Here is a 12694-nt window from a genome sequence, read left to right on the forward strand (position 1 = left end):
ACCATTTTTCACATTCGTTGACGATTGACTGATACTTATTTTCATACTCGAGTGCTCTAAAGGTAAATTTTACAATCAAATGACTTTGATTTCGCATCTAGACACCTTCAAATCACAAATGAAATATATTTACGCATGAGATTGTAAAGACGATTTCCAACACGAGATTGTTATCGAATGAAGAACGAGCTATTGCACTGTAAAACCATTACCACTCAATACAAAGAACAATGTTTGATAAATTTCAGTAATTTCAAAAATGATAAAACTTCACTCTATCCACCAAATTCCTTGCAAAATCAATCATAAAAGATCATTTTATTTTAAATTGCCGAATGAGTTCGCAAAAAACTCTTCCCGCGCGACTAGTGTCAGCCGCCTCGGAATGCAATCAACATTAATCACATTTATTGAATTGCATCTGCAAACGTGCAAAGATTATCAGTTTTTGTCGCTGGCTTAACCGGCCACAAAGAAAACAAAACAAAAACTATCGACGAGAAGAACTGCGACACACTACAAACGAATACAATTTTCAATTTCCGGTCGATTATCTCGGATGGAGTTTGAATCGGGAATGGTCGGAGGTGGAAGGCCCTTTTTTCCCTCCCACTTTTTATGAATGCATAGGTGAGCGGATTGCCTGGAATCGGTCTGCCAGATAAAATAATATCACAAATTGAAAGATTATCAACCGCACCGAAAAAGTGTACCGGGATCTGGATTGAGCTGCGCGCAAAAGGCAATGCGATCGTGCTGATAATTCACTGCTGGTTGCTGTTGTGTTAAGTGTGTGTGTGTGTGTGTTTATGTGTGCGTGCGAATGTAAATGCCTTTCGATTCGGTGCTATTAGTGAGTGTGTGCGGATAGCGTAAAACTCAAAATTTGAAAATAAAATCGCATGGAGAATTCCCCTTTTTTGGTTAAACAAATAAAAAAGAGTACCCATTTGAAAGCACGCCCTTTGTTCAGCTTAATAGAATCAATTTAATTTGGCGGATTTATTCAATAGTGTCACTTAGTGTTAATTTTTTATAGGTTTGTTGAGAAAACATAGCTTATGAATAAACGATAAAAACGTTTGAACATTGTTTCTAACTTTAATACAATTTGTTAAAATCAACCATAAAGCTAATGAATAATGTGCTCTAGGCTCAACTATCGTTATTGATTATCTGTTCAAATTGGAAGCAAAAATGCGTGAAAACTTTCAAAACTGTGCCTCTTTAATAAAAACACATGTGTTAGTGCTCAACGGAAAGTGGAAAATTACTTTTTGGCACTTAGCATTCTAGCCCGTTGGAGCAGCTGTCCCTTCAGGGTAATGGGCAACAGTATCATGACTGCAAAGCGACTCAAAATACACGCACACACACACTATTGGGCATGATCAGATGGCGGTGTTTGAGTATCGACCTTTAAATCTATCATATGCAGAGTTTTGCGAGCGCTAGCAGTATTTAAGCACCGAAAAGCTGATTAAACTCTGAAGTAGAAAGTCTGTATGTCTGTGATGGTGTATGTTAAAGCATTTATTGTTACAGGTTTTTGTCACTTTCCCCGGTCAGCTGTGAATTATGCTTCGCTTAAAGAAGGCGCTTAGCATAGAGGGAAAATTAGCGGGGCAGTATCAACAGAGGAAAAAACGATAGACTAATATGTTTTACCAGCACTTCAGCGACTCACTGGTGAAGAGCTTTCCATGAGCATGTGGCTGATGCGGCTGTTTGTATGCGACAGTGTGGAAAAATAGTTCCCAGAATATATCACTTGAAGAAGAAAAGCAGCGGACAACGAAAATAAGACTTTTTTCGAGCAGGCAGGTGTCTTGCGATCACACACAAACACATTCAGATGCCTGTGTGGAAAAGTTTAGAAGAAATTTCATCAGTACCTGCACCGACCTAGAGCTCTGGAAGCTCTTAGAGTGTGTGTAGTGTATGGGTTGTTATTGAAGCAAAAAAGGGACAATCCTGCTTGCGAGGTAAAATTAAACCAGCCTTTCAGTTCCACTTGCCATCTGCACATGCCGGCAGCAGGAGGAGTGTGATGACTTTCTAAGATGAATTTATGGCCAGACATGCAAGACAGTTATCAAACAGGAGCGAGCCGAAATGAGAGCCCAAAGTGCTACGGATGTGTGAGTGAAAATTCATCCGTTTTCGTTAGAAGTTTTTTTATGAGTTTTCATGTGTTCTTAATGAAAGAAGAAAGGTGAATAGAGAAAACAGTGTTGCCGAAACTTTTTAAACAGTGTTGTATTTTTCATACAAACGATTCCATGGTTAGAACTAGGTATATGATGGTGTTTTACTAAAACTAGTTCAAAAAGGGGTCCTCAGCATGAAACAAACTTCTTTTTCGTAGTTTCGATTTCTTATTTATTGCCTTTCGATCGCTTTTATGCACAGCCAAAACCAACCCCCCAATGATAACTCCAATTCCTTCAGCCGCTTTAAGCTTAAAAAAGAAACGCCTGAAAGCCAAACGGTCGGAATGACATCACGCTTTGCACGAAAACTACATTCCAATCCCAAGCACAGTGGCGCCCCCTTTTTCCTGTTGGCCTCGTACTCGCCAACGTAAGACGAAGGGATTGTGTGTGTGGGGGGGGGGGGGGGGGTTTGGGTTATTCCAGCTCTACCCTCCGGGAAAAAAGAAACACATTTTCATTATGATGTCAACCACGACACGCCGCACGCCGTACTATGAATAACAAACAAACATACGCAGCCCGTTGCAGCCCTCGGAAAGAGTTCACGGAGGCCAGTGCACGGGAAAGAGAGTGAGAATATTTCAATTCCAGCCAACGGACGATGCGTACAAGATGAAAAATTCTTCCACGAAGCTGAGCCCAACGTACCACTGGGCTGCAACGGAATGCTACTAATACATTTGGCTTGGCATGCGGAAATGATAGTCCTGCGATGCACACGTTGTTTCAAGAAAACGTGGGAGGAAATAGAGAGAAAAACCACTCACGTGTAGTCCGAGAGTTGCATCAAGCACAAAAACGGATGGAAAATTGCAGTGGAAACAGTGGAATTTAAGATGATTTTGCAACAGAGTGGAAAGTTGGAAAAGCACTCGAGAAGGGTGAAAAAATTAATTCATTTAGCGTTAATAAATAGTAGAAAATTGCTTTTAAGGAGGTACAATAATGGCATGCAGGAAAGGTAATAGAGCCCAATTTACAGCTTTTCCTTCCTGGTCAGCGCAAAACAAATAGAAGAAATAAAAAACCTTCATTTTAGCCGTTCTGCACTTCAGTGTGACGAATCCATCTACACTTAATTCTGTCCATTCTTCTCAAGGATTGGCACGCTGCCTGAACACCTTCGACCATACCAGGATCGAATTCCAGCGAAGCAAGCAATACGCCATGAAGCAAGGATGAGCCTATGCATAAACATAATCACAAGCTTATCTAGCCTATATACTCGGGCGTGATAAAATTATCATTTTCCCACATTGACTCGACGTTTGTGTGTGTGTGTGTGTCGCAGGACTTTTATTCACCAGCCTCGGGACGGGTTTGAATGCGTCAAGATGGGTGACAGGGTGCAAATAACTTGAATTGATTATTGGCGCTCGAACGCCCGCTGGAAGTTGACTGTAAGAGGAAATGCGCCTTTAAAAGAAAACAACACAATCCTGACGCCAAGGGCCAACAAAGATATGATGGGTGGAATGTGCAAACAATCTTCAAGAAAGGGGAGAGAGAGAATAGCACTCCCACGTTGGCCATTTTCTACCAACGGGCGGGGCAGATTTGTTGTTTGTGTTCGGAGTGGAGCGATCAGTGACTCGTTCTGCGGCCATCCGGAAGTGTCATATGAAGCAATATTTAAAGATGGGAAATGCTGTGTCGTTCCTTAACCCTTTTGTCTATCGTTTGATCGCTGCGACACTTTCCATGTTGACTTTTCGTCTTTACTGTCCTAAGAAGTGGTAGGACGCGATGCTCGATTCCTGTTGTTTACAGAGATTGAAGAGTGATACTTTCGGGATGTTTACAAAGGGTCCAACCCATACCTGAATGTTCCTGTAAACAATGTTTCCAAAAATAGACTTTAGCTCACAAACAGCACTTTTCCTGGCCATGTGCTTTAATTTGTCAAGCCAAGAAAGCTTAAATCTATTATACTTCTGGGGCACACCGCGAAAGAGACACTTACCAACTATTCGCATGCTCACCTGTATAGATGCCATCGAACCATCTTCGCGTGTCACTTGGAATGGGTACAATTGAAGAGAGAATCTCCGCAACCTTCAGCCATCAGGTTAAGCGCATCTCCGACCTCGTGCGTCCACACAAAACGTTCCTATAACGAAGTGATACTTTACCGCAAAAACTTTCCAACCTCATTACAAGGTAACGATAGTTGCCCGGGAACTTTTAATTGAATCCATAAATTTCCCTCCTTGCTTAACCGGTACTCATTCTTCTTGCAATGGATCTCTGTCTTGTGCCCATATTTCGGTCACTCGGCCCAAAAACTGACGAAAAGCTTCGTGCCTGGTCCCCGTTCTCGAAGGTTTTCGGCATCTGAGGTGATGTTATTGCAATGCGAAGACAAGCACACTTTCAGGACGGTGTTACTGCACCGGCCAGTAGAAGGAAACCACCTAACTAGTGTGCTGATGAGTCCGGGCTGCCTTGGAACGGTGGAGGTGTAGCTTTTCGGTTTAGCTTTTCGGCACACCGTGTCGACAACTTAAGCGCCTTTGGTTGTTTTGATAATTGAATAAATTTTTGTTTCATCAAGCGCTTACGAGTCGTTGTGGTTGTGATATTTATTTAAAAACAAGATGCTCTTCAATCACAAGCACAGAAGAGCAGGAGCGTTTCATTACAGAAAATTGTTTCAAACGAAGAGAGAACATTAAATTCCATTTACAGCTGTGCACTAGTTTGAAAATGTATCTTTGCGTTTTGGGAATAGGAAAAACGCAACTTTTCCTTCACACACACTGGTAAAGGGGTTGTGCCTTTGGGGATGCCGTCCTTACCTTCCCTTGCGTAATGCGGTACATTTTCTTCCACAAGGCAGCTGATAAACTTTCTGCAACATTTTTACGTTCCGTGTGCACACACCGTGTGCGTCAAGTACGGTGGAGATTATTCCACAAAAAAAAGGAAACTAAATCCACCCTGAAACTAGTGCAGCTCGAAAAACCCAGTATTTTGTAGCGTTACCGGCTAAATGCATAAACATTACAGCGCACCTGCCATCATCCGGCCAAATCCTGAGGGTTTTACTAATGCCCTAGTGTGCGGGACGCGCGCGCGAGTGTAAATAGTTATGCAAAGTGGAACAGAAATGTATAAATATTGATTTTAAGTGAAGTGGGAAGTGTAGTTTGTTTTTATTTATGAAAGTTCATTTTGTTCCATAGCTCTAAAGCCCTTGACAGTGACATAAAGGTTTCAGGTCGTAAAACTGGATAAAAAAGCAGGTGATCTGTTCGTTTATGCGCGCGTAAATGCGGTTCGGAGTAAACGCAAATGCGATTCGGAGTTTAATGATGGGGATTATATTTAACACATTTTTAAACGAACTATTCATTCAAAAGACAAAAAATTGCCAAAATAACGGAAATCCTTTTTAAATGTTGGAAAACCCGGGTTGAACTGTTAGGCTGCTCTATGAATCTCCATCGTTCTGCTTTGAATAAACTTTATAAACTTTTCCGGCCACACGCTGGTTTGGCAGCAATCGAACGTTTTGTTTTAACTTAATTAAATTTCTACTCAACCGTCATCACAGCTGGCACAATGCATTTGTAATGGCTTTTAAAGTAAACTTTTGTTTTCTCCGAAAGCTTCACAGTGATTTCTGCTAAGTGTCATTCGCATTTCCTGGAACAAAAAAAAAAAGTGCGTACAAACGGACGAGGCAAAAAAGGTACAGAAAGACGCGCTCTTTGTAACAAAATGCCAAGTGCCTGGGAGTTAATTAGAAATTTCTAAACAAAATTCATTTATCATTTGCATCGAGCGAGCGAGAGTTTTATCAATTGTTATAGAGAGAAGTGTTGTTTCATTTCCAATAAGTGGCTTGTGAGTTATCCTGAAGCTGTTGATTAGCAGATAGTCTTTACCACATATGAATCATTTGTGATTATTAAAAAGCCATCAAAACATGTACAAAATAATATCGAAAGTACATCGAAAATCATTAAAACACCATTAAAATATGTAAAACAGCAAACCCATTTGGTACTGCTTTTGCTCATCACTCTTTTATTGCCATGCTTTTATCGCTTTCTCCACAGACGGACCAAATTAGTGTCGGTCGTTTGGTCGTTCTTTAACGACACTAACCGACACTATTGTCGAGACATGGTTGGAACCCTCACATAAAGCTCCGTAAAATTTGACCGACTCATTCCGCCGTTCGGCGAACTGCTACTTCCGGTGCGGTGAGGCTAATAGTTTAATAAACGGTTTGACCATGATTTGATCAAGAAATTATGGTACGACGCTGCTGCGGAATTATGGAAGTTGCTGTAGAACTTCCCGGCCCAACTACGCAAAACTATCAATCATCAGTTTCGGGCTCGGACTGCCGGAAGTTTGGCTACAGTTTGTTTGTTTGTTTGTTGCTCGTGTCGTCCGGAATCCAAAAATAACCTTCAAGGGAGTCAATGTTTTATCCATCGTCCGCCCACAGCTACAAAACCTCTTGCAAGCACTGTTACATATGAAAATGAAAATTCAATTAGGCAGCGGAAGCAAACTGGTTTGGCTTGGCAGCTTGAGTTTTCGCATCGATAACGGAGCCCCTTTTCGATTTGGATCGGTCGATCAGATTCGAACCTTGAAAGTTGTCGCGTCATGCGAAATTTCGAAGCTGCAGGCTAATCTAAAATCGGCTCCACAACCGAGGCGGATTCGTTCGTACATTGTGTGTAGCTAACGACTCAAATTACGCTCACCGAGTGGTGGTGGAAAATGGAAGCTGGAAGCTGGTCCTTTTGTCGTGGTGTGCTTTTCCGATAAAATTAACATCCATTATCGAGCGGGATGGGCTGAGGGAGGTTTGGAGTTTGGGACAGAGGATGATGCAGCGCGTTTCATTATCGGATTCCGGGGCGGAATATTACTTAATTTGTCTTACTTGGAGAACTTTTCATAAATCATCTTTCAAGATAAATCACGGCACCCATGTGCACGGTATTGGTGTGGTTGTGTGTGAGTGTGTCTCTTTCCGTTCCATTGGCAACGAGGTGTAGCGAGCTAATGAAATATTGATTTGTACGATTCGGATGTTACGTTCATTTACAGCTGGTTTCAGCTTGTTTCTGTACGGTATATGCTATTTGACTTCTGTAACTAATTAACTAAGGGTTTTCTAAGAAAATTTTTGGCCAAAAACAAGCAATTTAGTATCCAAACCTGATCAATATTACATTGTCCACACTATAGAGTTGTGAAATTCAAGCTGATAAATACTCTTACGTCCGAAAAAGGCAAACATCCGCTTTTCCTTCATTCATTCCGTGGTTTTACAAGACAGCAACTGCTTCAGTGCGTTGACGGATAGTCCAATCCAATCGGCGATACGGATGCCCCATGATGGGGACATTAATTTTCCCTTCCCTCTGTTTGTTAAGTCGACGTTTTTACACGTGGGACCAGCCGCAGTAGCTCATTTTACAATGATTGAGCTGTTGCTGGTTTATTGATAAATCAAACAGTTTCATCACAAGGACCAGAGTAACATCATCAAGCTGGGCCCCATTGTGGGTGGTGAAGGTTTTTTGTTCGGTAAAGTTGTTTATCATTTGAAGGTAGAGGTATTTATAGTGACAAATACCTTTACCATTAATGGTAAACACATTAGAGAAATGGATGTATTTTGGAAAAAGTTTTTAAATATTTATAGTATTTCCAGGTTCTTGGGTATATATCGTGTTAGCTTAAGCTATTAATTATATCTATACTGCCCTTCTAAACGGCCATAGCTAAAGAACGAGATGCATCCAAAAACTCATGGAATCATTTCCATCTTAAACAGGATCAATAATTTCGTTAAGAAAATAGACAGAACTGCTTTCTGCAGACAGCAAAACTAATTACAAGAACTCACTTGTATTCCATCAATCTTGCAATATTCAGGATTGGGTAGTAAGTTTGACCTCAAATGATTTCATCGCTGATGAAGGAAAAGAAAGGGAGCAAAAATAAAAGAATCTCTGAAATACCATGCGGCGGTCGGCTCAGCGTGGACTAATACGAAAAGTTTTCGATCGATTTTTCCTATCGTTTATCATTTAGGAGTTAGCTGATAGAAATAGTGAGCGTGTGGAGCTCGATTGTGGGATGGAGTTAAATTAATCGGTAGTATTAAAAATAAGGAAATTGTATGATCTGATTTACTTTTGCCTCATTTTCCCCGAATTAATTTCATTATGTACAATGTTTATTAGTCCTATTCTAAAGCGATGACAAGTTTGATATTCTCCATTAAGTCGTATCAATTACTGGGTATGTATATGCTTGCCAGAAAGGGTAGATAAAAATCGAAATCGACAATATGATTGCAATTTGTCACGAATTTATTGGATTCAGTTTTGTACGGCGTAGCGTTCGGGGTAATCGAGTGTGATGATGGGACGCAACCATTTAAATATGCGAAACGGTTTTGTGCATGGCTAATGATGATGGATCGCTGTTGATAATTGGAATCGTTAGCTAATTTTTCATTTACGAACGTGCGAAAGTAGCAACGCATCAGCAGCTGTGTGTTATGTGTTAATTTTTTACCGTTCAATTTGTAATGCCGGGCGCATACAAAAAGAGAGGGTGATAGGTTACGTTTAATTTTAATTAAAACAAACTACAAATCAATTCAGGTGGAAAATTGTCCGGATATGAGTGAGGGAAGAAAAAACTGACATTATGGGTGGGTTTTTATGTTTTAAATGTATCATCGCGTTTGTTACTATGAGCTTGAAAACAAGACTTTACAAAACGTTTTCATCGGTGTTCTAAATAAGGATTAAGCAGCAAAACAGTTAACCAGATTCGAGCAACGCTCAAGCAACGCACAGGAAGCGTTCCATTTGGAGTCTAACATTCTTGCGTTCAAAAAACTCAAATGACTTTCACTTCACGTACGCCTCGACACTTCTTAACGACTCAACAACATTCACAGGCAAACACATCTTTCCAGTATTCCGGCACGTTGCGCTCGGCTGTATAATTGTGCAAACAAAAGGCACAAATGGAGTTTAGTGTGATTCCAGCCCAAAACTAAGGTGCCCGATCGAGCCTCAAACACATTAAAAAGGGTAGGGAGGGATATGATAGGTGAGGAAAATATTTTGGCACAGAATACTTTCCGGCAGACATTCCCAGAATGCTTGATATTGTTGGTGCAAATGCGTACGTAGCATATTCACACACTGAGGGAAAGATAATGGACGATGGCAGTGGAACGTACAGTCGACACGGATGGTTCACGTTACGCACTCAGCAAGATGTTCGTCTAGCTTTAACGTAAATAAGACTCATTCTTTTGCTGGCATTCAGGCATTCGTTTCACTTCCGCGTTTTGTCCATCAGCTTTAAAGATGGTGGTCGTTTGCCAATTTTTAATTATTACTAGAGAACTAAACCGTTTTATAATGAGTTAATAAAATAGAGAATTCTGTGTACAAATTGCTTCCATAACTATACACACATTAATTCTCTTTTCCTGAGCACCTTTCATGCATTGCACAGTAAATTTTTACCTACTGATGTAAGGTCTTTCCCATTGCACAGTCCTAAACAAACCACCCCACAGAAAAGCTTTCATCTTTACCACAATTTACTGATCACAACCTACCGATAGGCTGACTGACGAACGATGATGGTTGAGAACGGTGCATACACATCCGTAAGGATGCGTCATGGCGTTTATTAATTAACCTTAGGTGCGTGCCTACCTTCCCTCGGATCCCTCGACCCCGTTGCTCAGAACATGCTAGCGATTATACTGCGCTTTTGTGAGATGAATCTGTGTACCTTTCCGTAAAACGAGGCTTCAATCTTGGGACCGACGTAACCGGAAAGGATGATAATGAAATGTGTGATGCCACCGCGTCGCACAATGGCCGCTTACCTTTGCCAAAGTCTGTGCTAAGCTGTCCGCTGTTTTGAGTTCAGGAAATCGATAGAATATTTTGCAGATTACAAACCCCCGTACGTGGCTACGAAGCCATTGTTGTTGTTGCCGTTGCAAGAGCGAACAGAGTTGTTGCGTTGACATGTTGCAAGCAAATCCTTTTCCATCACTTCCGACCCCCTTTTTTGGTCAGAGATGGGGATGCCTTGTGTTCGTGGTGTTTAGGATCTTCGGTCCCTGATTCTCGCGCGGAAGGGCTCCGGTACATCAGACCGGAACGTGACACAGTCGGGTCGGGAAAGATTTATCGTCACGTCGGTGGTCCTTTTCACCTGCTTTGGGACCGGTTTAATTTGTCGAGCAACAAATTTCACCGCACAGAATCCGGAGCGGTACGCATTCGGCCCTTAACGTGTGCTTGTGTATGTTTCTGACGCAGGTGACATTCATTCGTCAGTAATGATAAATCCTTCCGGGGATTGGGAAAGTGCTACGGGCTAGGCTTTGGGAATAACGATGGAAAGGTTGTGATTGAACTAAAGAGATATCATCGAGAAAATACTACTGAGAAAAGTAAATCTTTGAAAGATAAAACAGGTCCTGAAGACATATTACTAACGTATGAGGAAAAAAAGATATCATTGCTCTTTTTAAAATAAATATTGGAACAAATAAAATACCACTTGATCTTATATACTAGCAGAAGAACAATTATTCATCGTACTATAATATAACCCAGTCTTTCGTACATATATTATAACTGAACTTTTCAGAAGGTATCTCATTTTACTCAACCAAGATCCTCTTGAAACGCCTTTTGGATTTCGTCATTTTGCACGTTCATCAAACCATCATACTTCCGAGAATATTTATCTAAATTGCAGCTTCCCATTTCACGCCTTTCCGCACAATTTTCAGCAAATATATTGTAGTACACCGATGCACGGAAGTGTCAGATCCACAATTTGCACCTCACTTAACGCTGATGACCTTTCGAGCTATACGCCACCGGATCACCACCCGCTGTTCAGTGACACAGCTTTACGATGACGCTGGATGTAGAAGGTCGGCACATTTGTTTTTGAGGGACGTCATTCGACACGATACCATTGTTGGCTATTCTTCTATGTTCAGCCGATCGGTTCAGTCCCACGGACACGCGTCAGCACCATAGAAAGCAGGAGTTTACTTCGTCGAAATTTATTCCATCAAACAGGACAGGATTTCAAACGACTGCTGATGTTTGCAAACCATTATCGGAAATCAATCGTACATGTGTCTGATGTCTTAGGAGCAGAGGTTTGATGGGGTGCTGTGGAAATACATTGTGGGGCACGATCAACATTAGGACCCGGACGGCCGACGGTTCCTTGGCGCTAACCTATGCGTGACCCGCAAGCAATGTCGTCCATGTTGCACCTTTTTGCGCATGATGGATCAAGACGGAAGGGTTTTATGTTATCGGAGACATATCCACAGCCTAAACTGCAGCTGTAATACATACTAAATGGGACGGACTTTGTCCTTGTACCGACATGCCACAATAATAGTCTAGGGAAGCTCACTTTTAAATAAAATTACTTCACGATACTCATAAAGAATTCTATGAAGAGTAAATATGGTTTGCAATAAATGTTTATTTAGCTTCGTTTCGTAACTCAAAATAAACTCAACCTATATACACATTTGCACACCAATTCATTGATGCTGCTAAAACTCTACAACTTACCAACAACACCACTTTACAGTGTCATTGCAATAGTGTTTCAGTGAAACGAAACTTCCATTGCATATTCAACAAACCGTTAGAAAACAACTATCCTCGGTGCGGGTAAGAAGATCTCATTCAAACCCACAACAGCAACAGTCCGATACCGTTTGGTACTTGTTTATTTGTCGTTCTTTTTTTTAGTTGCAACGTGCACAATTTTCTATCTATTTACCATGGTCAAAGTTTGTCCTGCTGAAGCCTGGTCTGTCTCTGTTCGGAAGGGAGGTACGCTTTGATTGGCTTTTCATGGTCACCTTTTAGCTTTCTCTTCCGGCTTCCTTCCGGCTTTCGATTGGACCGATGTTTCGTTCTATCTTCATTGACCAGCAATGACCAAATGTGTGTGTTTTTTTTTCAATTCTTCGCCACACGTAACATGTTTCGATGACATTCTCTCGGTCAGCGTTCCATTCATGAACTCAGAAGCACGCCTTCGGTTGGCTGGTACGTGCGACTTTTTATTGCCCCTTTTCGCCTTGGGTTGTCCCCACATGAGGAAGCCGAACTGAGCGAACTCCTCGAGAACACAGATCGTCAGTTTGCAACGGCAGCACCATCGCTATTACTATCATAATCAACTTTATCGTTATCATCAACATCATCATCGTCGTCGGTGTATCGTAATTGTGGCTGTCAATCGATTTGCCGAGGCTTCGAAACGCGTCTCGTTGACAGAAGAAGTCTCAGACAGTCGTCAGCGAGATTTAAGATGTGTAATGTATGAGGAAAGATTTATTGCATCGATTGAGTGATGGCAAGGAGGTCCAATTGGAAAGATTATTAAAATTGACTTTACCTCGAGCT

This window comes from Anopheles coluzzii, chromosome 3, assembly GCF_943734685.1.
Source record: "Anopheles coluzzii chromosome 3, AcolN3, whole genome shotgun sequence".
NCBI classification, from domain to species: domain Eukaryota; kingdom Metazoa; phylum Arthropoda; class Insecta; order Diptera; family Culicidae; genus Anopheles; species Anopheles coluzzii.